Genomic DNA, 25,100 nt, shown 5'->3' with positions numbered 1-25,100 from the left:
TTCAGTTTAATAGGTAATAGCTGACTTCAGAGAGTGAATGATGTTCTTAAACAAAATGATGTTCTTAAAAACCAACATCCAATCAATGAAAAGTTTATAATCAGAATGAAGTTAGGAAAATGTTCCTTTGCTGCTGCTGAACTCTTCCTTAAAAAAACCCCAAAACAAACCACCAAGAAAAGCTCAAAGCATTTTAAAGTTTGTTTTGATTGTGTGTATTTTATTCAGAGATGGCACCAGGATATACAGCTAATTTCTTCCAATTGCTATCTGCCTTCTAGCCAGATAGATTTTAGTGTCTTTTAGGGATATAAAGCACATCCTTCTCATGGGAACCTTCTTTTCAGATGGAATGAGAGATTCACACTGATGAAGTCGGTGATTTTTCTATGGCTTTCAGAGCTGTAACTGTAGGCAATCCATCCCAGGGAGCGCACACACTACCCCCCGATCTCCTCTGCCTCCGGCATGTTTTAGGAGACAGAAGCCCTTGGAAGACGCAGCGTATTTTTGCAGCGTTGTACGCAGCACCTGAGCGTATGCTGACAAGGTAAAGGGAAATTAGAGCACGCTAAGGAACGCTGAAGGCAGAGCCAGTGCCTGAGCGGGTGCGCGCTCCCAGCCCGTTAGCACCGTCCCTGGGCTTATCTCGCAGGCACAGATGCTGGAGGTAGCTACGAGCCCCCTTCTCCCGACAGCCTGGGGCTTTCCCTTCTGGGGTGCTCTCCGCAGCCAGCTACCAACAGAAATCGGTAATACTGGCACAGGAACCACAGTACCTCCACAAACAGCCACATCCATACTGAAAACATCCCCAAATCCCCAAGTAGTAAGACGTATCTGCCTGCAGAATCCGCGCAGTGATGCCTGACAGAATGGGACTTCAGGAAAAGCCGTCGGCACATGAAAGCTTGCAAATCCTGACTGCAGTCCCCATCTATCCCCCCCAACATACAGGCAGCAAAAGGAAAGATATTTTTAAAGATCACCTCACTGGTTTTTAGTGGTCTCTCCATATCTCTTTTCTGACTCATGGGGATAACCCATTTCCAGGGACGACCCGTTTGGTTTTCCCCGAGCAGCGTGCGGTACAGCCCTGAGCCCAGCTCAGCCCCAGCAACCCTGGCTGGGACCCTCGATCCTCTGTGGCCAGGCTGGCTCTTACTGTTCCAGACGCCCTGATCAGGAATTAAACTTTGCAGTACCGGGGTGCACTGCACCAGTTCTCCAGCTCATTTTCTAAAGTGCAAGTATCATTACTGCATACTTCATGCAATGCCAGGGGCAGCTACTTCCAGAGCTGATGTAAAAATTGTTATTAAAACTTACAAACTGTGAAAAACTCTTTAAAAGTCCAAATCCTGGCACTGCCCTAAATTAAATTACAGCCGCAGCCTGCCAGAGGTACATGGATAAGCACAGAGCCAAGCTTGCATGCAGTCCTTATCCACAACCCACACCTGCTGCTCCCTTCTGAAAGTTTAACTAATGAACACAGCGTACAGCCCAGAGGATTTAAGATATGGAAAAGGTCAGAGGGAAGACTCAGGAGTGAAGAACAGATTGAACGGGGTTCATAAATGACAGCCCCATTTTAAATCTAAAATTAATTTTTTCAATAAATTAGGGCAAGTGAGCTTTCCTCCAACTCAGACAATGCAGCTCTCCCTGGATATAGACTGCTGGCGGGAGGAGGAGGGCGCATGCACTCAGGAATCAATGCTAATACCCTAAAAAATTAATCTCTGAAAATTACTTCAATGGAATAGAAATGATTTCATATAAATCTCTGTATAGCAAGAGCTGATAAAGTATCACAGTGATACCTAGAGGAAGTACAGCCTGAAAAAAAAGGCTTTGTCTTTTTTTACACAGGGCTGGTGCGGTCACTCTGCCTTTTTGTGCCTCAGTTTCCCAGCTGCGGACACAGGCTGTTACACCAGTGAATCTGTGAAAGTTGCTGGGGTCTGTTAAGAGCTAGTTACGGTTACATAGGACTGAGGATAGGATGTCGCTTCCCAAAGATGAAACCCCAGGCTCTTCTACTTTAAATGAGAGTCATGGTTTGTGATTTCAAAATGTAGTCAGGATGGCACTCTCCAGGGAAGGGAGGGACAGGCTATTATCAAAGCCACGGTAAGTGTATTGGACTCTGAATGTGTTTATGAATACGAATGTGTTCATACAGAGCCTTTTGGTACCTGCAGGACAAAGCCGGCCATTGTGGCAACAAGCTTTGCAAATCTAAATCAGACCTCAGAAGTACAAAGTCTCTCAACCTGGCTGAATAACATATTAATTAAAAGAAGACGATCAGCAGCACGTCAGCTTTGCTGCTGACCGTTCACTCAGGGAGCTGCGGACCTACGGCCTCCCCTTCGCTCCGTCTGAGCCCCGTCAGCGATGCTGCTGAGCTTCCAGGGGCTTATGTTGCTCCTGCCTCGCTGAAGGGCAGTCCCTTGTCCCTGTCCTCAGCCCTCACCTTGCACGGATCCTGCGGAGGGGACTGCGGAGCGAGGCTGCCAGCCCGGAGGGGAAGGGGCTGCAGAGCCATTGCTGTCAACGCGGTACGGTCCTGGGCTGTGTTCTCGGATACACGTCGGCTCCAATCGACCCGCTGCCCTGGAGAGCAGACAGGGGAGCAGGGACCCATCTTCCCCTCAAGGGATGAAAGTTCAACTCTAAATTTGGTCTCAGCTCTCTTTAAAGAGTTGTCTGTGGTAGAGGAAGATAAGAAGTTTAAACCCCCCTAACTCCCATTACTCACATATGAGCTTCAAACAGAGAGGTCAACCAACGTTTGCTTTCCTAACATTTGATTACTTATTTCTCTGAGAGAGATTAAATTAGACCCAGTAAATCATTCTGACACTTTTTACCATCTTCCGGATGGGACATGAAGAGATTCCTAACGAGCTCTGTGAGCAGCCCTGTCTGACACACGAAAATCTCCATCCTTGTCTACTACACAAGGGAACCAGAGGGGAACTCGACCAAAAGCTTCCTACTGCAGGAAGGGAATGAAGGCAGGAACAGGGACCGGCCTGAGCCCTGGTTCGGGAGTTGTACAGAAGAAACAATTTCCTTTTGTAACCAAGTTATTTTAAATCAATCTAGTTAGACAGATGCAAAGCACTGACACAGATGCACCGAAACTGGTTTGATCCTTGCCTGAACAGGATTAACTTGACTCGGTTATTAACCAAATTAAACTCCAGCTCATCTTCATTGCAAAAATGCCTGTTATTTTACGCTGATAGTTGTGTTGCGCAGAATTTTTACAGAGACAGAATCTGGGAGGCTCTTCCCTTGCAGTAGGTATTTGGGGTGACCACACAGCTCCCCACAACCTGGCTTGGCCTCAGTTAACTCCTTTGAGGCAGAAGTGTGCCTGCCTCATCTGCAATTTTACCACATTCTTAATGTGTAAACCTGCCGGCCATTAGCCTGTACTGATCACAAGAAGAGTTAAAACCATTTAGACGCACTACACTAAGAGACTAAGTTGATGTAACTAGATTGAGTTAAAGTAAACGTAGTTGCATGGACACATCTTTTTCTGCAGATCTAGCCTGTGTTCCACTCCTTACACACAGTCCTGACTCTTGCCTTTTCTGCTCACTGTCACTGGCTTTGCTTTGTGTTTCCCCAACTCTGAAGGGTTAAATTTGCATAGCAGAAAATAAAAATTCTTATCTTACTTGCTTCTGAGAAAATTTGAAATGTTTTGATCTGAAGAGTTCGGGATTAGATTTTGTTCTTGCATTTGATTTCTTAAAACATTGATTTCCACAAATATTCTTCCTCCTCTGCTGGAATACAAACTGTCCCTCAAGAGGGAAGAGCCAGCAACCCTCTCTGCCCTGCTCCCTATCCTCTGAACTGCCACTATGCCAGTGCCACTAAACCACTTTTTCTTACCCTGACAGATGCTAAGCTTAGGTCAAATCCCTGGCAATACATGGGGCCGGCGTATGTTCTCATTAACAAAATTGCAATCTGCTCCTGAGCTGATGAGACTGCCCTGGATTTACACCACGACAGCTAAAACCAGACTCTGTTTTGGAGGGGTGTGTGTCCACGGGCACACGTGGCTGATGGCTCTGTGAAGGGCTCTGTGCCTTCTCTGACGAGAAGTTAAGATGAGGCAAAGAGAAGAGGCAGAGTATGATGGGCCCTACCCCAACCAGGGTGACATCTCTGGCGCGCTGGGCACGTTTAATCAGGTCCGGGCTGCGAAGGTGCCCGACTCCCATCGGCTGGCTGTTGGCGGAGCGATTTACTCTGGCAACGCAAGCTGTAAATCAGTAAATCACAACCTACTCCACTTGGGGAGGTGGCTGACAGACCTGTAGGTTTAGGTGAGTATAAAGATAATCCTACTTCACTGAGCACGGCCACGCTGGCCCAGGGAGCTGAGCTGCCCGTGGCCGAGGCCACCGCCGTCAGACAGGGCACGCACGCAACGGATCCCGGAAAGCTTCTCCAGAGCGGACAACTAGGGACTGAACAACGCTCGGGCAGGGTTAAGCCAGAATGGCCCGAAGCACGAGGCTGAACTCTGGGGTCCAGCTCTGCAAATTCCCTCCCAACATCCACTGCCCCCACTCTGCCCTGTTCCCAGCCCCCTGCCACCTCCTCTCCTCCTTCCCTACGCCTCTTTTCCTGCCTAAGACTCAATCAGATGGGAACACAGGTAGAAGGCTTAAAAGAAAAACAAGCACCTAGGAGCCCAGCACTGCCCAAGAAGAAGGTGGGTCCTGCAGCATCCCCAGCGTGGGGAAGGGCAGAGAGGCGGACTGGCAGCAGGCTCCCAGCGGGTACCGGAGCCTGCCCTCAACTCCCAGACGCTGCGGCCAGCACCGGAGCAAGGAAGCCAAGAGAGGAGAATAGCGGGTGGTATGCCTGGGTGGGCACGGAGTGGGCAATGCCCAGGGGAACCCCCCAGCCCGGTGCCAGCCGATGAGCGTGACTCACCTCCCTCCGGGCAGGCGCCAGCTGGCCGGCTGTGCCGCCTCTTCTCCCTGCCAGCCTCGCAAGCGAGAGGCTGGATGTGTTTATATACCCTTTCAGTGGATCAAAACCGAAAGCAGCAGGTTAGTTCCCAAATGAACAACGGCACTGTAAACACCGTGAAGCAAAGTCCAGCCCAGCTCAACCAGCCCCAGCTGCCTTCCACTTGCCATCAAAAACAAGAGCTGTAAAGCCACTGCAGTCACCAGTCCTGCACAAGCAGCACTAAAACCTAAAACGGCTTCATAGAACAGCTGGAGCCATTTAAAAAGTATATGCTGCGTGGCCCTAGATTGTACTGTCCCTCCTTTCCAGGGCAGGACGGACCCCCAGCCGTCTCCAGCCGTCTCTGTTACAGGGCTGGAGGCAGAGCGGGATTCATCCGGGGGACACGCGGGCACCGCCGAACGCTGGTGATTCAGCTGAAGCTCCCAAACCAGCTCAGGCGAAAAGGGAACTCTTTGCAGCAAGAGCTGTGCCACCTCCCCAGCCAGGAGCCCAGCCGGGAGCCCAGCCACCGCTGCCCGGACCGGTGTCCCCTGCCCAGGCTGCCGGCCGGGGTGGCAGAGAACACATGGGGCTGCAAGGGGGAATGCCCTTGGGGGACCTCGTACAGTGACACCTCTCCAGTGCTCCTTAAAAGCAGCAGCTGGCCATCTCAGTCCATACTGGCTTCAAATTGTGAGGCAAAAAGCTCCTTTTCCTCTTATCGTCCCCCTAGTACTAGTCCACTCTGCCTGCGCTGTATTTGTAACTCCCTGACTTCATCCTCCAGACCAGGACAATTGCTGCGAGCTTCCAAACCCCAGACACATACACACACACTCGGGAACGGTCTCGCTGGAGGTGATCACGTGGAGCGTGATTCACTCCAGGCCCTGGCTGGAAGGCTGTGCACATGCCTGCGGTGTCAGGGCTGTCTTTCCATTAGGAAATCACCAGCTTGTCAACAGGAATTACACAAAGGGACCCTGGCTGTTGATGAGTAACTGAGCACATTCTGTGACTAAGTCACTCCATAACCTCCAGTCATATCCCATTTACAGAGCACGAGCACGACAATTCAAATTGCTGGGCGCATTCAGCATCAAAGGCGTGGGACAGGGGCAGTACTGATACAATGCAGACTTCTGAAAAATTAAAACAATTGCCAAGTGAGAAAAACGTTCCACGATTTCTTCTTCTTTGGACTCTTGGGAAAAGCACAACTGATGAGGATCTGGGTGGCTGATTACGGGATGTAATGCAAGGATAATACAAGCCAATCTTCCCCTGATGCAGAGGGATGGGTTAAATGCTCTGTGCTCTCCAACCTACAGGCTTCTGCAAAAACCAGCTGCACCAGCAGCTGTCGTGCAGCATATAGACAACTTCGGAAAAGCTGCCAAGCACCTTCTCCCTGAAGTGCCCACAACGCACACATCCATGTTTACAAATGATGGGATAACAACTTAGATTTTTTTGTTTAAGGGTTTTTCTAGTTTAGTTTTGGGTTTTTTTTATAAAGAGATTAGAGCTGGTGGAAAGTGTGAGCCCAGTCCCTGGGCAACGGTTTTAGCTGGGGCTGGCAGCAGCAACACGCTTCCCACAACGGTTCACTGGCAGTGGGCTTCAGCCCTGCTCCGCTGGGTTCACCTCGAGCAGGGAGAGCCAAGGCCCGACCCTGCTCTCGTGTCTGCCCGCCCCGACCTGGCTGACCCCAAGGGACGACGGTGCCAGGGCAAACGTCGATTTTTTGGTCCCAGTCAGAAACAGTGGTCACTAGCTCAGGGTTACGTCTGAGCCCTCCCAGGTGAAAAAGGGCGCAGCCTTTTGAGTAGTCCAGTCCCTTGGACAAAGCACATTTTCCTAAGCAGACACATTCCTGGCGATGTTGAATTAATGACACTCTTTAGCAAAGCTGCTTGGAAAGATGAATCATTTTACTCTCTTTCTGTTTTTATTTTAATAACGACCAATGTAATTGTCTTGACAAAAGGAAAACAGCTGGAAGGAAGCTCGGGGAGGAAACCCAATGCCCGCCTGTGACGTAACGTCAGACAGTGCCTAACCCAGACCATCTTCCTGCTCAGACAGAAAGCACCAAGGATGCAGCAAAGGACGGAATGTTAAATCTAAGTCTGCATGCTGTTGTTTGGAAGAAGGCAAGAACCACCCCCCGGGCCCCGCATTGGGTTGATGTGCAATTTCTGAGTATAGTCTTGGCCTGCCTTTGATATGTGGCTTCCCTTACGCTATCCCTTATACACTTTATTACCTTATGCACTTTAAGAAACAAAAATGCTTTTAAATGCCTTTGCCTGTAGAGTGTGAAAGAAGCTTCTTCGTAAATCCAGTGAGATCCCAAGTGGAGCCAGAAAGCCACTTGAGCTGTGCACCATAAAGACTTCCACAATGTAAATTAATAAGTCTCTCTGAGGATTGGGAAGTGTGCCACATGCAGCATTTCTGAGTCCATACCCCTTTTATCTAAGTTGTTTTTTTCCTTTATCCTTGTCTCACTCCATGACAGTTTTGAGATTCTTGGCATCGTAACTGCAGCCTGGCTTGTCAAGCTAAACATCAACAGAGACTTTATACATACGTGAGAAATGAGAATAGAGACAAAAATAGTTATTAACTCTGCTTTTAGAATACCAAACAAGCAAAATGGCTGTGTTCCAGTAAAGGAAGGCGTTTGAACCATTTCTGATCCACATCTGTTTAACACTGTCCAGTATTGCTGGCGTCAGTGGAGTTACTCCTCAGGGCTAGACGGGAGGGCTTTCCTCCTCCGCACAGTTCTCTTCATCCACCCCGAGCCACGGACGCGGACCCTCTCGGAGACCTCAGCCTTCCAAGTGCCAGTGGGAGCAACGTCCATCCCTTCGCATTCACGGGGCTGGAGAGCCGCGCGGAGACTCTCGTGCTTCCAGCGCAATGACGCTGCCTTGCTCTAAATCAGATCCAGACAAACTGTTTCTCGGAGACCATCCCAGCTTGCTGCAAACACTAGAACAAGTTTGGAAACATTGGGAACACTGGACTCCATTAAAAAGAAGCGATCCATGCCAAGGCTGAGAGAACAAGAATGTGACCTAGCGGGACTGTCTTGGCTTGCAAATGGCTCATGGACAAAGCTCTCTCTTTCTCCCTTGCTTTTCACTATTGCCAAGCAGTGCCTTGCTCCCTTTATTCTGGCAAGTGTCTTAGGTAAAATATACAAGAATTTATCTCCGTGCCAGTGACTTTTAGAGGAGAAAAATGGAAAATGGCACTGGGTGACAAGCTGGAGTTCAGCAAGGTGCCCGGGAAAATCCTGCATACATGCACAGCAGAGAATGGACCAAAACACTGCAAAACCACTACGGTGCAGCAGAACACCTGGGCCCATTACTGCCGAATGCTGTAATACTTGTGCCACGCTTTGAAGAAATTTTAATTATAAATAGGAATAATAGGCATGGCCCAGATACTCACCCAGTGCACGGTATTTTCCCCACACTTTGAAATAAACCTACTAAAATCAGAGATGTTCAACGCCCATTGTAAGAATGCTAAAACCTCCAGCTTGCTTTGGCAATTACTATAAAATACTTTCAGGCAGTTTTTAAAGGCATTAGCAAGATAAAATGAAGAAAAGAAATACTGCTTTTAAAAGGTATGTTAAACATTTGCCTTATCATCCAGCCACTTTATTTTAATGAGGTTTGTTTTACTTCTTCTGGTATTTGCTTTGTCACACAGTGTAAGTGTCCAAGTAATTCTGTGTAAGACAAATGATTTTGCTTGAGCAGGTCGAGGCTGAGAGCGCAGCGGGAGGACGCGGGTGGACACCAGCCAGGCCGGGCACGCTGGTGAATGCAGTTGCCACTCATGCCCTGTATCACTGTGGGCAAGCAAAGCCTCTGCATTCACCACACAAAAGCTTTGAGTCCTGTGGATCAGATGTGTTAGGAGAGTCACATGCCGCTCCCACAAGTGGGAACACAGCTACAGGATTTTTATTTATGGTGATATTAAGTATGCAACCATCATTTCCCAACATCAGAGTAATAAACATCACTGCTCCATCTGATCTGAAATCAGCAAGCGTGCTTCTCACATTCACAGACAGAGACAAAATGCTAAATTATTTATGCTTTGAATATGAACAAATATAGAGAAATAAGTTAATTTCGTACAATGCAGCAAAGCAGATTCAGGGCAGATTATTGTACATCCTTCAATCAAAACATACTCTCTCATTACTCTAAACTATTGTTTCTCCTCGAAAAAGTGGTTAAAGAATTCTAATTAGGGGATCAGCAGAATCACTTCTGACAAGTTTTTTTAGATCTGACTACACATGTAAAACCATCACCCCTCTAAATCCTTGAGCATTTATTGGGATACAGCACCAGTGCTGTGCAGAGCACGCCAACTGCAGCAATCAAATTAGGAAAGTAGTGGTTGAATGACTTTCCAGGACATGAGCAGATTCAATTGGTTGGTAGAAGCAAACATATTCCCAACTATGTTCTATAAAACTCCTTCTAAAACAAAACAATTCTATTGTGGTCACTAAATACCAAAGCAGCAGAGGAAAAAAAGAAATCGAGCCATTCTGCCTCATATTTGCACTTCTCCTTATCACTAATTGTACCATAATAGACTTTTCAAAGCCAGTGTCTGCCCGTCTCAGCAAAGTGATGTATACTACTGGCCTGTTCATTGCAGCGTGGAAATAACCCCGCACACATCAGTCAGAAGTCACAAAGTTGTCACACAGGTACAAAACGCCGTGTCCACACCGTGGCTGTCTCCTCCCGTGTACGGGTACGAGCAGCAGGACCTGCCCAGACCCCAGAAACAAGCTGTTAGCTCGGCCAGTGTACTCACAGCCCCAGGTGAGGACAGGCATTTCTGAGCGCTGTCACTCGGTGCTACACACGCAGGGAAGCCCCAAGAGCCCCAGGTCCCTACCGCTGGCACAGGGCTCCAGCCCCGCGGCGTTTCGGCGGTGCCGGGCAGCCCTGGTAGCGCAGGGTGCCACGCTTTCGCACCAGACGGTCCTGCTTCAAACCACATTGTCTTCTGGGCTAGGCAAGTCATTGCAAGGACAACCAAAAATTTTAAATGCAGTGTTTTCATCGTACCTGCACAGGTTTCTTTATGTTTTATTCAACACTTCCCTGCCCATATAGAAGGCTGTAAATACCAGCACGTTAATGAACTCGGATTATAATCATTATAGCTATTAAGGAAAGAGGGCTGTGAAGTTTCAGGGCTGTTGTGCAAACCCGAACTCCGGGGAGCTACAGAACCAGCCATGGTCTCATCCTCCTTCCCAGCCCCTGCTGTCTGAAGCAGAGGAACAGTTCTCTGAACTTGGGGTCCTGTAGGGCTGCGCTGTGCCTCAGCCCGGCCACTGATGGATTTTAAACATCCCAGAAAGCTCAGTCATTAAATGAATGAATGAAAGATACTCCCCAGCTGCACAGAAACCTCCCTACTTTCCATATAAATGCAGAATCATTACACCTTCCGCGCTGTCCTGAGACCTACAGCCAATACTAACCAAGTGTTTGCCATGCCCCACTGACATTTCAAGCTTGGCAGGAACAAAAATCCACAAGGGAAGCGGTGCAACTGCAGGAGGAATGACAGGAATTCTGGGACGGGAATGCCTTTGGAGAGCGATTTTTCAGCAGCCACATCAAGCCCTCTACTACCCACGTGTGTGTGCATGTGATAGGGAAGGGGATGAAAGAGGGGATGAGAGCTGTCCTTCAATTTCTCAACAGTTTCTTAACTTAAATCCTTCATTCTGACCATAAGTACTAAATCAGGCTCAAGGAAGGAAAAACTTAATTAATCAGAGGTAGCTGAGTTCGAAGTGCGCCTGGGGTCAGCTTTATTACTATCCTTCACTTTGGAGGTACAGGGTTTATGGATAATCCCTGTCTGCTGCAGAATGACAACTATGTGGTGCCTAGTATTTTCTGGCAGTAACTAAATTTGAAGGTCTCCTTTCTTTCCACTCATCTTTTTAAAGCTTAATATTGTCACGGAAATATAACTGAGGGCCATATATAGCACGAGGGTTTAAAATACCATGCACAGTCTAGTGACACCATGTACGAGCTCCATATCGTAGCTTGCAGACTCCTCTAACTAAGGCTTTTGGACGTGTGGTTTATGCCGATCCCAGTGAAACTGAGAATTACTGGAGATGAGCAAGGGCTGCATGGTACCCCGCTGAGGTAAGAGGCCAAGGAAGCCCACTACGATCTGCTTATTTAATATCTCCATATTCACAAATCTACTGTTCAATCCAGGGAACTGAATCATCATAACAAACACTTTATTATCTCTGCAGACAGAATCACTCAAGAATTTAACCAATACCAACAGCCATCAATTATCTGATTAAATACCAGCAATAATAATGCCACCGAAAGCAGAACCAGGTCTTTGTGGACTACCTGCCTTGGCAGACACACGCTGCAAAGCTGACCAGATGCTTTGTTCCAGCCCACAGACTCACGTATTTTGATCCCTTCTACACCTGAGCTGACACGTGTCCCCTGACGACAGCACTGATAACCAGCAGCTAGACGTTTTTCTCGGGTACAGACGAGATAGCCGCAGTTTCTGTGTTCAGAGAAGGATGCACAGGAGGTTTCTGTGCCCAGCAGCATGTTTCCCCGCAGGCTCGGGGAAGGAGGGCTCTCCCACAACACACGCAGCAGATGAACTCGTTTCTGCCCTACAAACCCAGCTGCTACATCGGTGTTTGCCCTCATTCCCAGCCAGCTGCCAGTGGGCCGGGGTAGTTACTTCTTCAGTCCTGGAGATGTTTGGGTATGGATCATCCACTCAGATTTGCAGAGTGTTTTGACTGGGCTGGAAGCTGGGTGTCGCAGCCAAGCTGGGAGAGCGCCCACGTCTGCCCCATGGGGTTGACCTGGGTCTCGATTCGGAGAGGGGTGGAGGGATATGTCACCTGCTGGGTCATATTCGGCACGGTGCTGGAGCGTTGTGACACTCAGCTTGTTCAGTCTGCAAGAAGAGACTGAGGGGCAGGAGGACTATATGTACTTCAGAGTAAGTACACGAGAAAGACAAGAATGATTCAAGCTACATGGCGGCACTGGTGAAACAAGTGGCTAAAAACTGGCTGTGAAGAGATTCAGACTTGAACACCAGAAGAGGGCTTTTAACCATGAGAGAAGTGAAGGTTGAGATTAGCCTTCCAGAAGGAGGGAGAATGGGGGCAAAAACCTCAATGATGTTAAGATGGAGAAAATATGTTTCTGAAGGATCTTCTAAAACATGGTCATCAGTAACAGAACAAGTCTGGATCTGCTGAATGAAGAGGTCCCTTCTGGTCATATGGAAAATGGCCCGGCTGGTCTAATGATTTCCTAGGAGAGTCTCTTTGGCATGTCCAGAGATGTATAGCCACTTCTTGGATATCCTTCCTGGAGGTCTGGTGAAGAAGGACAAGTTGAGACAGAGGTATCCTGCATAACAGCTGCTCCCAACTACCGCGGCAGCCCTTGCACGAGGAGTGCAAATTAGGACAATCAGGGAGGCTGCGGTCATTTAGTCTGAGGCTCAATTAGCTCCCGTCTGTCCCGCAGAGTCAGACAGGAACATACGTATTGGACAGAAAGAGCCACATTCCTGTCAGCCCCACAGCTGTCTGCTGACCTTGCTTGGCATCTAACTCCGTGATGCAGAACGGCTGAATGGAAGGAGCCGGCTGGTCCCTGGCCAGGAATGGGCAGGTGCACAGGGCTCCCCAAGGGCTCCCCACAGCACCCTGCGGTGGGATCCGTGCCAGAGCCCCGTCACCAGCATCCTCCAGGGAAACATTTGTTGGACCCGGGACGGTGAGTTCTACCCCATGCCTAAATAGTAAAGCCAGCATTTAGTTCCTTCATCTCCACACGAAGTATCTCATTTCAATTTAATTTCACAGTTGTAATGGATTTTTCAAAAATATTCAAGAACATATTTACTTTCCAACATCTTATTTCCTTTCACATTTGAAAAAACTTTCTATCTAATCCCCTAAGTCATCCTACAGTCTGAATAATTTCAGGTTTTTAATCAATAGCTGTCAGACTTGTCAAATTACTTTAGGGACCACAAAGCAATTTTTAAACATTCATAAACCCTCGTAGAACAGTTAAGTGCACTGAATTTTAAAAGAAAGAGGAACTGAATAACACTGATCAAATAGGATTATATTCTGGCAAATTATAAATTAGTTTTTTATGAATCATCTCACAGCTACTTATCTAGTGTCAGGCTTCTACTGCTCTAGGAAGGAGTGACTGTTCACCTCTAGAGAAAGAAGCCTTTTCTCTTTTGTGTCTGACCTTCCTAAGTAGGAACAGGGTGCAATGCTTTTTTTCTGTTGTCCTTGTATAAGCAACATCGTTATCTAGCTAGCTACCTTGGGATTCTCTCCGTCATCCCGCTGCCTAGGCCAGAGATGGCCAAGCTGCGGCTCCAAAATTGTACAAATGCATCTTGGCTCCTGGCACCATTCCCAACCCAGTCTTTGCTTCCCAGTGTGCTTCTGGCATGTGGATCTGTCTGACATGTCAGTCTAGAAATGAGGGTTGCCAAAAGTTCTCAATTTATTGGACATCTGTACCCAAACCACAACTTGAACCCTTTATGGGGATGATTTTCCACACTGCACTAAGTCAAACTGTTGGGATGAATGTGGGAGCCTGTGCTGTGCTTGTTCTAGGAATAAAGAGAGATCAAGAACACCTGAAGAAGTCAAACATGTTTATCCAGAAATGACTTCATATACAACAGTCCTACTTCATCATCACAGCGTCTTTCTTAAATTTGAGGGATGTGGCCTGCACAGGGGAAAAAAGGGAGCTTCATAGCTACACCAAGAATGTTGGAAGTCGTCCAGGAAAAAGTACATCTCAGATCAAAGACGGGATGAAGGATGATCAGAAGAAAGGAACGTTTCAGCTGGCCACATGCAGACTAACAAGTCCTAACCCTCCGCCCTCCTCCTTCCAGCTGAACTTACTCTTCCACTGCCTCAGAACCGCCCCAACATACCTGTGCTTCTCCTGTTCCCGCGTGAGATTGTCTCCCTCTGCCTCCTCTCCTCCTTGCATTTTAACTAGAAGAGCTGGGCACCAGCACAGAGTCCACGCGGAGCCTCAGAGGCCGTGAAGCCACACTGAAGAAGGACTTGAACCCTGCCTGTGGCACTGGATGCACCGTGACTCCAGGAAAATCCCCGTTCCTTGGCTACTGAAGACAGGACGGGGGCAGGACAGTGTGTTTTCCTGAGGAAGAGCTGCCGACAGGAGGGATTACTGCTCAGGTAGGGGCGCGGGGGGGTGCAGGGATGCTGGGGACACGCACTCTGCTGTGGCTTCACATCCAGTACAGACACAGCCATGAACCAGGGCACGGGCCTCAAAGTCCTTCTTTGGAATGATTTACCGTATCCTCTGCCTCGTTTCAGTATTGCTGGTCTCCTTGCCCTTTCCCGGAGCTCTGGCACACACGGATTTGTGGATGCAGTCAGCACTGTCAGTTCTGCAAGTTAGGCTTCCTGTCCTGCAGACCGCTGCCTAGTGAGGTTTTAAATACATTCCCCAACTATCTGCATCTGCTGCAGATGTCCTTTGCCAGAGATGTGCAATTTTATCTGTAAAGCCTCTAAATACCAAACAATGACTGCTTTTAACCTTTACACTGGTTTCTGGTTTCCCGAAGGACTCTTGCTGTTGCCATCTTAATCAGCGGAGTACTGACAGCAACAGGAGAGACCCATCTTACACAGTCACGTTGCTGTACGCTGACAGCCCACAGTTGCCGTACGCTTGCCCAGGCTCAAATGCCCCAAAGCAGGACATCCAGCAAACACAGATTTTGATATCCAGCTGACCTAGTTTTGACAATGGTTCGATGTCTAAACTATCGCTCTGGAAGCTGAACCTGTCCCGGCTTTGGGAAGCCTGGTTCCTAGAGCCCAGGTGGCCAACATCTGCCCCAACTGCTTTCTCAGCCTTCAGCTGGGGTCTGGAAATAATTAACACACACAGCTCGGAGCAGGAGCTGGGAAAGGAGAGTGTATGAACTGCTAGCTAGTCCAATTCAGAAGGAAATGTGGGATGGTCTGACTGACTCAGAGAGTTGCTTTTTTTTGTAGTTCAAACTGAAGATGCAAAAATATTTCTCAGTGAGAACATTTCAGCAAGTTCAGATGTTTTTAAGGCTTACTTTGCTTTTCTTAGTGAGGTGCTTAGTAGGTTTCTCAAGCTAGACATCACAGACATCAAAAGTTGATTATTCTTGTTCAGGTTTCCCTGTATTTAGCTTATTGCTAACTCTTTGCCCAGTGAACTAGAAAACAAAACACACTCAACCACACGGTGCTAACGTACAGAAGCTCATACAAACACATGAGCAATTACATGTATTGTATGGTCTAGGCCAGAACAATATAGTCTCAAGATCTAAATAAACAGTAAAGAACGCAACAGGACACTAGGCAGATCAGTTCAGCATAAATGAAGGAGCTAACTTTTCCTTTCAACTTAAATGATTAACCCCCTGAATTACACTTGATAAGGATTCAAACATTTCATTACTTTGCGTTAGTAATAATAATAAAATTGAAGTGCTTTTTTTGTCATGAGATACTCTGCCCAGGGATTTGTTAAAGAACATTTAATTACAGGGCTACTTCACTAAATGTAAAAATTAAACTAACGACAAGAGGCTGTGATTTTGGAAAAAAAAAAAGCAACAGTGAAAAAGAGGCATTTACAGGGCATAAAAGGAGGTGGAGAAAACACCCTAAAAGAAGCACTGAAGAGCAATTTCTCCTCACATTCAGAGAAAGAAACCCGCCCGGGACCCCCCCAGCAGGACGGCCCAGCCAGCCCAGGACCTGCATGGAGCTGGGAAGGACCGTCCAGCACCCGTGGGCACCCTGTGGGCGGACGGGCCATCGCGGCCACGGCCCCTCCGCTCCCAGCTCACCCTCGCACGGCCATCCCGAGGCCACGCTGGTGCCCATGTGCCGTGCCGTGCCGTGCCGCGCCGTGCCGCAGCTCCTGTACCTGCCAGCCCCCGTCAGGCAGCTCAGCCCTCTCCTCCCTGTGACTCCAACCAAAGTGACATTTAAAAGCTCAGACTTCAAGGAGCTGGGGGTATCTCAGGAAAAAATGGGGCCAGTGTTACTTTTGTTTGAAATGACCAAAAGTCTTTCACCGTTTTGCATTTTTCTTTCACCTTTCACCTCTGGAGACTTTCCCACACAAACAGCTGTCTTCCAGGTATGGATTTGCTCAGCACAAAGCAGCAACAGGCTGGGACTGCTATGCGTGCTTGGCTGTAATGCAAAGAATTAATTAATAAATAACATTAGTTACCCCAGAGGCACTGCCAATGTGAAAAGTACCCAACTTAGAAATCATGAGACGGAGTAGTTTGAGTTCAGGCAGCTGCTGGTGTTGGGTTGTGCTTTTCCTCCAGTAAGACACGCGGACTGGTCGTACTGACAAAACCGGAGAGAAGCTGACCAAACAAAATACTATCAAGCAGACAAGGGGCAAAAAGCTCATCAAATGGAGTAAGAAAGCTGGAACAGCTACTTTGAACGTGCATTTTAAGGTGACTACAGTGTCCTCGAGCTCTTTTACAATCAGCTGGGTGTATTTCCTTCCCTGGAAGGGAAAACTTGAGGCAGCCCTGAGACAGGAGCCGCTCACCCCACAACCCGGTGTCCCGGCTCTCCCCACCGCTCCCTGGGTCTGCCCCACAGAACGCTCGCTGCAGGCAGAGGAAGGGTCTGGAGAGAGTTCGAGTGTTTGTTTTTCAACCGTTTGTGCTTATCTGTATTTGTGGAAGCATTTCAGAAAGTCCGTCAGTGCCTCAGGGAGCTGTTTTGTGGTCTGAACGGAGTGGGAGCTGGGAATAACTCAGGAACCAGCCAGAGCGGTTCAGCTCCTACACACGGAGGAGTGGGAGCAGATCAGATCCTACCTCACCTCAGTCCCGAGGCGGGTGGGAGGGAGAGGAAAAATATCAAAAGAGAAAAGCTTAGATCTGTATGAATGCACTGGGTTTCTCTTAACTCAGGCTGTACTTTTTCCTTCCAGAATGTCTCCCTCACATGCATCAAAGCGTTTTTTTTTTTCTTTTAAAATAGTTGGTGCTGCTTCCAAACTGTGTTTGCATTACTTCCAAAAGCGATAGTTTTTCTAATATGAAAAATAAAATCCATCCTGAATGAATGTTAACATTAATAATGGCCCCAAAAATCATTTACTGTCATGCTGGCATAGTGTTATTGCTAAATATACCCAACAGCCATTTAATCTCTACCTGCCAGCTCAAGCCACCTCTCAAAGCCCAGCTGTGGGACTGGGACTAAATGGACTCCCCACCCAGCTGGGCTTCTGCGAACTCTGGTGTTAATGGACAGAAACACCCTCTGCTTTCAAATCCGTAAGTGCTTTTCACAGCTGAGTTACTCCAGTCACCATCACGCAGGCTTACAGCTGTATCAGTAAATAAGACAGAAAAAACAGCCATTTGCCTCCTAAAAGTTACATGCTTGCCATCGTCTTTAAAAGGATGCTCTGAATAGAGATCAACATACAAAGAGCATGAATACATAAAAATCGAGACACACTTTTTTAAACTCCACTGAAATGCTCAATGCTACAGGAAGCTTTCTGGGTGGAAAAGTGGAGAAAATGCCATATAAAGTGCTAAAATATGTGGACGGTCCTCCTGCTGAGGAGCGCGTTCTGGCGCAGCACTGCCCAGAAATGTGAACGGTACTGGGACAGGTCTTGGAAGTCCAAGACCACACGAGTTATCCTGTATTACAGTTCGTTCCTCTCATTAAAATAATAAATCTGGTTTAGGAACACAGTTCCATATAAATACCACGAGATCTGGCCTTAATACACTCAGCTTTATAATTAACACCAACTTTAGTGTCTATGAAGGCTAAGAGGTCTCTGGGGTTCTTGATCAGGGAATCAGTCTATTTAAGGCCTAGATTTGTGAGGTATGACAGCCATGTATTTAGCAGGGTCTCAGGGCTCCAGCAGTTTGGTTCGGAAGTATTTTAAGGGGATCTTCTTGCAGCGCAGAGGGCATGCACGAGCCCTGTGATCAGTGAGGCTGCCAGGGCAAGGGTAGAGACTGGAGCATCACTCCTAACCAGCTCTTGACTAAGCAGGAGGAAGAAGCAGAGATGGAAAATACCCTGAGGTTGTAAGATGGTATTTAAAAAAAGAAGTTCCATTGAGAAACTGCTGCTGGGATTTGATTTGCTGCCATTCCCATTGGCATTTCTGGGAAATTTCCTCTTTATAAATAAAACCTATTTTAAAGCAAAATGTCTTGCTGCTAGGTTTTCTGGTGCAACCTAGTGAAGAACACCGCATAATATCTTTGTAGAAAATAAAGCTCAATTATCTAATAGGCCTCGGACCTGTGTTGCAATCATAGCAATGGAGATCGGTGCCCCGAGCAACAGGAACTGTACAAATATATAAAATCAACAAAGCCACAGAGACTCACTGTTTCAAACATGAACCGCTACAGTCATCCAGTCACTCGACTTTTGCCATCTGTGAAATGGGAATATAGTCTATAGCTGCTACCTTGAAGAGCTGTTAGGAGGACTTACACAACAATAATTAGAAATTATTATATATGTGTTAGACATTACTTTTCCAGGAGCATTTTCCTGTAAGCTCCTGGGAGGCCTGACTCACTTCATGGCCTTTGGCAAGATGCTTATCTTCTCTGTCCTTCCATTTATGTTTCTAGCCCAGTATCCCACAACAAGCTTCTAGTCTATCTAATATGGTATCCAGCCTCCAGCAGTAGCTAATAGCTGATGTTTCAAAGGAAGGCAATCTTGTTAACAGAGGGAAAATATAGTTCCTGACCCTTGAAGGCAGGCAGGCAGAGCCCTGAAACTTTTGATTTATTCTTCCTGCTGATGTTGGTTGCTTAGCTACAAATATTCTCAATGCTCATAAAAGGCTCTCTCCCTTACTCCTCCTCACCACTACGTTTTAAGTCCAGCCACAGTTTATTTTTCTTGAAACCTAGGTGATGAAATTTCATGTTGATGTTACATCTAAGATGTGCAATGCCCTGCTCCCTCTCCAGCGCCTGGGTAAATTGCCATTAGCATTAACAGGAGCAGAGGGGGCTCCATTCCATGCAGAGGAGACAAGTCACCCTCTAACACCGAAGATGGGCAACAGCACCCAGCTCTGATGCAAGAGCACTCTTAAAAAAGAAAACAGAAAGGAAAAAAAAAAAAGTAAGAACCAAGCCTGATGAACCAAACTGAACCTGCAGCTGAACCAGACCCGCTGGCAGCTTGTTGCCTGGACCCATCAAGCATTCGAGGCAGTGCCTCAAAATCTGACGGGTCTCTGACGCAGCGCTCGGCGCCTGCTGACAGGCGATGTGCGTAGCCGGAGGGTCTCGGGGTACAGCACTCGTGAGCAAATTAGGGTGGATGGGCTCGGCTGATACAAGTCTGCCATGACAAGGGGCAAAACATCCCGAACACACGACAACATCCACTGCAGATCTCCCTCTCCCCAGGCTCTTTGCGTGTGTCCCAGACTGCCTGCAGAGCACGGCAGCAGCCTTACAGCCCTGCTGCTCCCTCCTCTGCGGGGTTTCTCGTGGGGTTGCTCTAATGTACGAGCATTCGCTAAACCTGGGGTCCCGGCACCATCTCCATCTCCCAACCCTGCACTGCGCTTATGCGAGGGACAGGAAGAGGCCGTCAGCAGGTGACATGAGTCAGTAGGAAACAGTGGTCTAGTCTCGGTCAGGGATAAATAAAATTACTGCAGAAACAATAACCTCGCACAGCTACCCGTAGGAAAACAAAGAAAGCGAGTCTGGGTAGGAACACTGGGACAATTGCTAGCACCAGCTGTGGGGACAGGGCAGGCAACTGAATTCAAAGGTGGGTTCTTTCCTGTCTGCTGAAATTAGAGAACAATGAGCAAAACCTCTCCGGTAGGAAAGGGAAGCAGCTTAGCAGGAACATGCAACCGCGGCGCTCGACTCCAAAGCCCTGCCGTGCTCGGGAGCAGCACGCGGGGTCGGGGGGCCGCTGGCTGGGAGGGTCGGCTCTCCCATCCGACGAGTCACTCGGACGAAACACCCACCTGCTGCTCTGGCTCCTCCTTATTGACTAGGAAGACGTACGCGGCTGCGGGTTCATGTTTGAAAAATGCTTTCCAATCTCTCACTAAACACTGCTAGCAGAGATGTCAGAATTATATCAAGTGTTAATAAGGTTTTTATGCTTCTGCTGCATAATGACTCTCTACTTTGTATTTTAGAAGTCATGCATATACATCCAGCTGTCTGTATACATACAGACAAGTGAACAGTTTCCCACGGAAGGCCGGGGGATGCTATCTGGAGCTCAGGGAACAGTATGTCAGCTGACTCAACAATGCCATCAGTTTTTATGAGCCACGTGCAGGATCCAGGAGCCATTTTTAACTCACTTTGCTGTGGCACAGCCCCTTTAGAGCACCTGGGAGTGCTTTAAAACCAGAGCTGAGACACTCTGTTGCTGCTGTGTAAACATGGGAAGGAAGCAACAGAGCTTGAGGCAAAGGCTTTTTGGTCCCTGTGAACCTCTTGCTGAAGCCCAAAGAGAAGCTTCTGCACGGTTTGTTCTTTAGGTACCCAGCTCCTCCCAACCCAAGCTGGAAGGCAGGTCATTATGTGATCCCAAAATCACTGGATAGGAAGCAACAGACGAGCACAGAGAACTGTCAGTGCTGTCACATTCTGATGACTAAAAGCTGGAGCAACTTGAACAGTAAAAAGCACCTTTTGGGCTAACAGTGTCTCATGCTTGGTGAGCAGGTAACAGAGGAGACAGAAGTGCTGGGAGTCAAGGGTCTCTTTATCAAACTCGTTTTTTAACTAACAGCCTTGCAACGATGCCAAGGGAGAACCAGAAAGCTCCCAGTCAGCACTGCACCGCAATCAGTGATTAATTTGTTGCACGACACTTTGCTTGCTGTACATGACAGAGCTCATAAATTCTCATTTTTATTGATGTTGTCCTGGCCGAGGGGGCATGCAGGAAGAGGCTGGCTTGTGCCGCAGATGTCCTGGGCAACTACCTGGGGACGGTCAGGGAAGTGCAAACAACCTGAACCATTGATGCCGCCTGACTGGGGATAACCCCAATTTATCAAGGACACGGGCTCACCGTCCGACTACCTCCACACGCACAGCGGCACAGCACGCGTACAGACACACGGACGCAGACGGAGGAGGTGTCACTGTTCACTTGGCGCAGCAGTTCTCTCTCAGCAGTCGGCTGCAAGCTGCGGCACCGCAGAAGGGCTGCCACGGGCATTACTTGGAGCACTCTTTGTTCAGCCCCGACACCTGGCTCCCAAAAGAAACTACAATTTCAGTGACAACACCCTCAGGAGCTCTGCAAGACCAAGGCTGTGGTGCTCTGCATAAAGAAACAAGGACCCTGTTGGTACAGTTAAATATCTGCTCCGTGCTTTGGCTGGGAGAGTCCTGGACCCACACAGGAGGCATCTCTGACATTTCTCTCTTGGCATGGTCTATGTGATTTAATGCCCTCAGTTCTACTCATGCCCAACATTACAAGCCCCACTGAGGACCACGGGCTCATCAGGCACTGCCTACCCTCCTCACTATTTTAGATGTTCTATTCATATCACTTTTCCCTAGATGCTGACCACCATTTCCAGACCCCAGCAGGAGAGTTTGCTAAAATGTGCAGCTGCCTATTCTCTGAATTGCAGGGAGAGAAAGAGCGATCTAAGAGCAAATAGCACTAACAGGGGGACTGGAAGATGTGAAATGCACTGTTGGGATAATTAACATTGGGAAATGTCCCGCGTTGTGATGATCAGTCCTGCAAGAGGAAAGACTGATTTGATTCTGCTGGAGCTTTCTGCTCTCTCCTACGGGATGGCACCAGCACATGCACCACATTGTGCAACCCTTTCGAGAATGTTCCCGTCCAGCACATCAGTCAATCACATTGCAGGATATGACAAACTGCTTAGAGGCTTTGTTAAAGCCTTTTTATAATTTTATCAGTCTATTTCTTGGTTTTATTCTATTTGCTGTAAATCTACTGGCTGCAGCCCAGTCTGCATCCTGCTTTTTACTGGGAAATGGAGGGTGTGAGACCCTCCCGTCGTAGGAGGTCAGAGGCTGCCACCTCTGACTGCAGTAGTCCCAGCAAAATGCAGGGTATCATCTCCAGTGCCACCAGCAAGGTCCTACCCAGACTGCGGACACCAGCAGCCCCACTCACTGCTGCTGGGACACACGGTGAACAAAATGGCCCCTAGCTGGGGCCCGTTATCCCTTACCGTTAATGGGTGCTGGTATTACCACGCTAGAGGGGATAGCATGAGGAAAAAGAGATGAAGGCTCTGTTTAAAAAAAAAAAAACAACAGAAAATTCTCATATGGTGAAGGGATGGAAGAAGGAACCAGTGCTGTGGGAAGGCAGAGCCTCTTGGAACAAGTCTTCAGCTGTGAAAAAGGAGTAAGCCTGTATATCTAACATAGTCACTGGCTGGAGTAACTGGCAGCTTAGGCCCAGCATTGAACACAACTCGAGCAGACACCAACGCCCAACAAGTCTTAAAAACTGGGTCTCGAGCACCTAAAACTGGGACTGAACAAATCACCGCCTTTACGTTTCGCTATCCCAGGTGATACAACTCCCAAGTTCTTTCAATAGCTCAACACAAATGACAATTGTATCTTATATTATTAAACCTGTCATCAAATTGCAGGTCTCTGAAATGGTGAAAGTCAGAGAGAAGCAAAGAAGGAGGGTGTTTCTGTACAACACCCAGTGAAGCTGAGGGAGCCTTTTAAATAAGAAAGGGAGTTATTCCTGTCACTTTCAGCAGAAGGAAACTCACAAAATTACCAAGTTCTTTCTCATCCCACTCACTATCTTCCCAGCTTCCCAAGTATGCACCCTAGGGCCACAAAACCTTGGCAAGTTGCTGTGATAAAACACCCGACGCGCACAGGGCTGCGGCTCAGACTCGGAGCAGACGGAGCACCACGCGCTGGGGTTCACTGGCGAACACGGCGAGGTCTCCTGCTGAACCGGCTCCCCTTTGTCTACAGCACTGCTTCTCCACTCGCTCCGTTCACATCTCCCTGTTCTAATATTGTCACTAACGAGGCCACAGGAGGCGGCTTAGCCTCACAAGAGTCTACGTTATTTTTACAAACCCCACGGCAGCCCTCTTCTCCCGGGCGCTGCAGTCATGCCCAGGGACACCTCCCGCTAATTGCAGCATAGTGGGAAGAAGGATGGTGCCAGGAGCCCAGGCGCCGCGTTGCAGAGTCGTGCAGCGCAAACATGCCGCAAGGCCATGTGTTTGCTGGCTGGGTCTCTCCAAAGATCATCCAGACCCAATGCTGCTTCATCTGTGCTGCTCAAAGGAAAAGAGCTGAAATGATGGCTGGGAATCAAAAGGAAGCAAGGAGAGTCATATCAGTTTACCTCTGAACGTTAACATGACTATTAATTACCATTTGCTGCATCGAGCTATGATTTATCGAGAACAAATAGAGATGCAGCCTTGACCTTTTCTCCCTCACTGCACACCCCTTCCCTTACACCCTTCCTACCAGCCACGATCCCCGAGCCCGCCTGGGGCAGATGCTCAGTGTCGCTGCTGGGGCAACTCATCCGCTGCCCCCAGCTCACAAGTCTGAATGAGGCTTGTCTTAATATTAAGAATTCACTGCTTTCGTTACATTTGTGTTCCCAGTTGTACATATTATAATAAACATGCTTCGTTTTCAAACTGTGATTATTGTTTGCTGCATTTATTGAATAGCGAACGGCCAAGAGGGATTCTGCCGCTGCTTAAGACATGGCAAGCAATACTGGTCACCCTGCTACTTTTGGGGGAGAAGAGATGGGAGGGAGGAATTGTGTCTGAAGCCTAATGAGGACGCAAATGCTTGCCAGACTTTAATTTGAAATACTTTCTTTCTTTTCAACAATATCCTTTTCCGCTGGGCTCTGAAAAGAGCAGAGCTGGACAATTGTACGGGAAGCTGGGAGAGACTAACAATAGAGGAGGAGTGCAGAGGGGAGTGAAACCAGCCTATCTCCTTTTACTCAAAATGAAACGTGAAAAGAAACAAATTGCTTAAAAGGTGACTAACAAAGACAGCTTTAAAAATCGTTTCAGGGTTAGTCCTTTCAGGTTCACAGCAGGGACGTCAGGAAAGGACATTCAGTTTCATACATTACATAAGTTTTAGTACATCTCCCTTTAAAGTTAGCTCGGCTGTACTCATACCACGTACACAGCCGCCTACACACACCCGGGACTGCTTGCAAACACACCCTACCCCAGTCCACGGCCAATTCTTTCTTTACAGTCACACAGATCTTTTACAATCACTTTGAAAAATCTATTAATTCTGTCTGCAGCGCCGTGGCCACTCCGCACTCTCCGCTCCCCGTGGATGTGAGGGAATTGCTTGCCTGTACACTGCGCTCCCCAATCCCCGGATCCCTTTGGCAAGAGTATCAGGGCCCGGAGTAAACACCTTTCAAGCAAACCATTTTACCATTTGATTCCTGCACCTTTCTTTCTCTCCCCCCAAATGTCTAGAGAAAGCGCCGAACGCTCCTTTTCTTGGCGGATGATTGAATACAGAGGTTGGCTAGAGGCGCAGCTGCCTCGACCCCCACAGGCTGATTTCACAGGAAACAGCACAAACATCTGCACCATGGAACCGACTGACAGACCTCGGGAGATCTCCGTTCAGAGCAATCCAACATCTGAAAATCCAATGCATTGCAAGACGCTCTAGCCCCAGCAGTCCCTACCAGCTGAAACAATGTGCTGGAAAGTCTGTTTTCTCCGTATCTGCTTGCTGGCCCTTTTTAAAAAGCAGTATATGAATACAAAAGATTTTAAAGGTCCAGCTTTTCAAATCTGGATCATCCACTTCCAGAGCGAGCTCATGAGGGTGCAGGAAATACTTTGCCATTGCAGTTC

At 48.0% G+C, this 25,100-nt stretch overlaps 1 protein-coding gene across 9 annotated transcripts in view; it reads right to left on the bottom strand.

Moving 5' to 3' along the window:
* Positions 1-25,100, bottom strand: part of DAB2IP (DAB2 interacting protein) — a 210,694-nt gene that overhangs the window by 60,601 nt on the left and 124,993 nt on the right. The gene's annotated exons all lie outside the window — the stretch shown is intronic.

This window comes from Accipiter gentilis, chromosome 29 (genome assembly GCF_929443795.1).
Source record: "Accipiter gentilis chromosome 29, bAccGen1.1, whole genome shotgun sequence".
Lineage (NCBI taxonomy): Eukaryota > Metazoa > Chordata > Aves > Accipitriformes > Accipitridae > Astur > Astur gentilis.
This window is presented reverse-complemented; position numbering and strand designations above follow the sequence as displayed.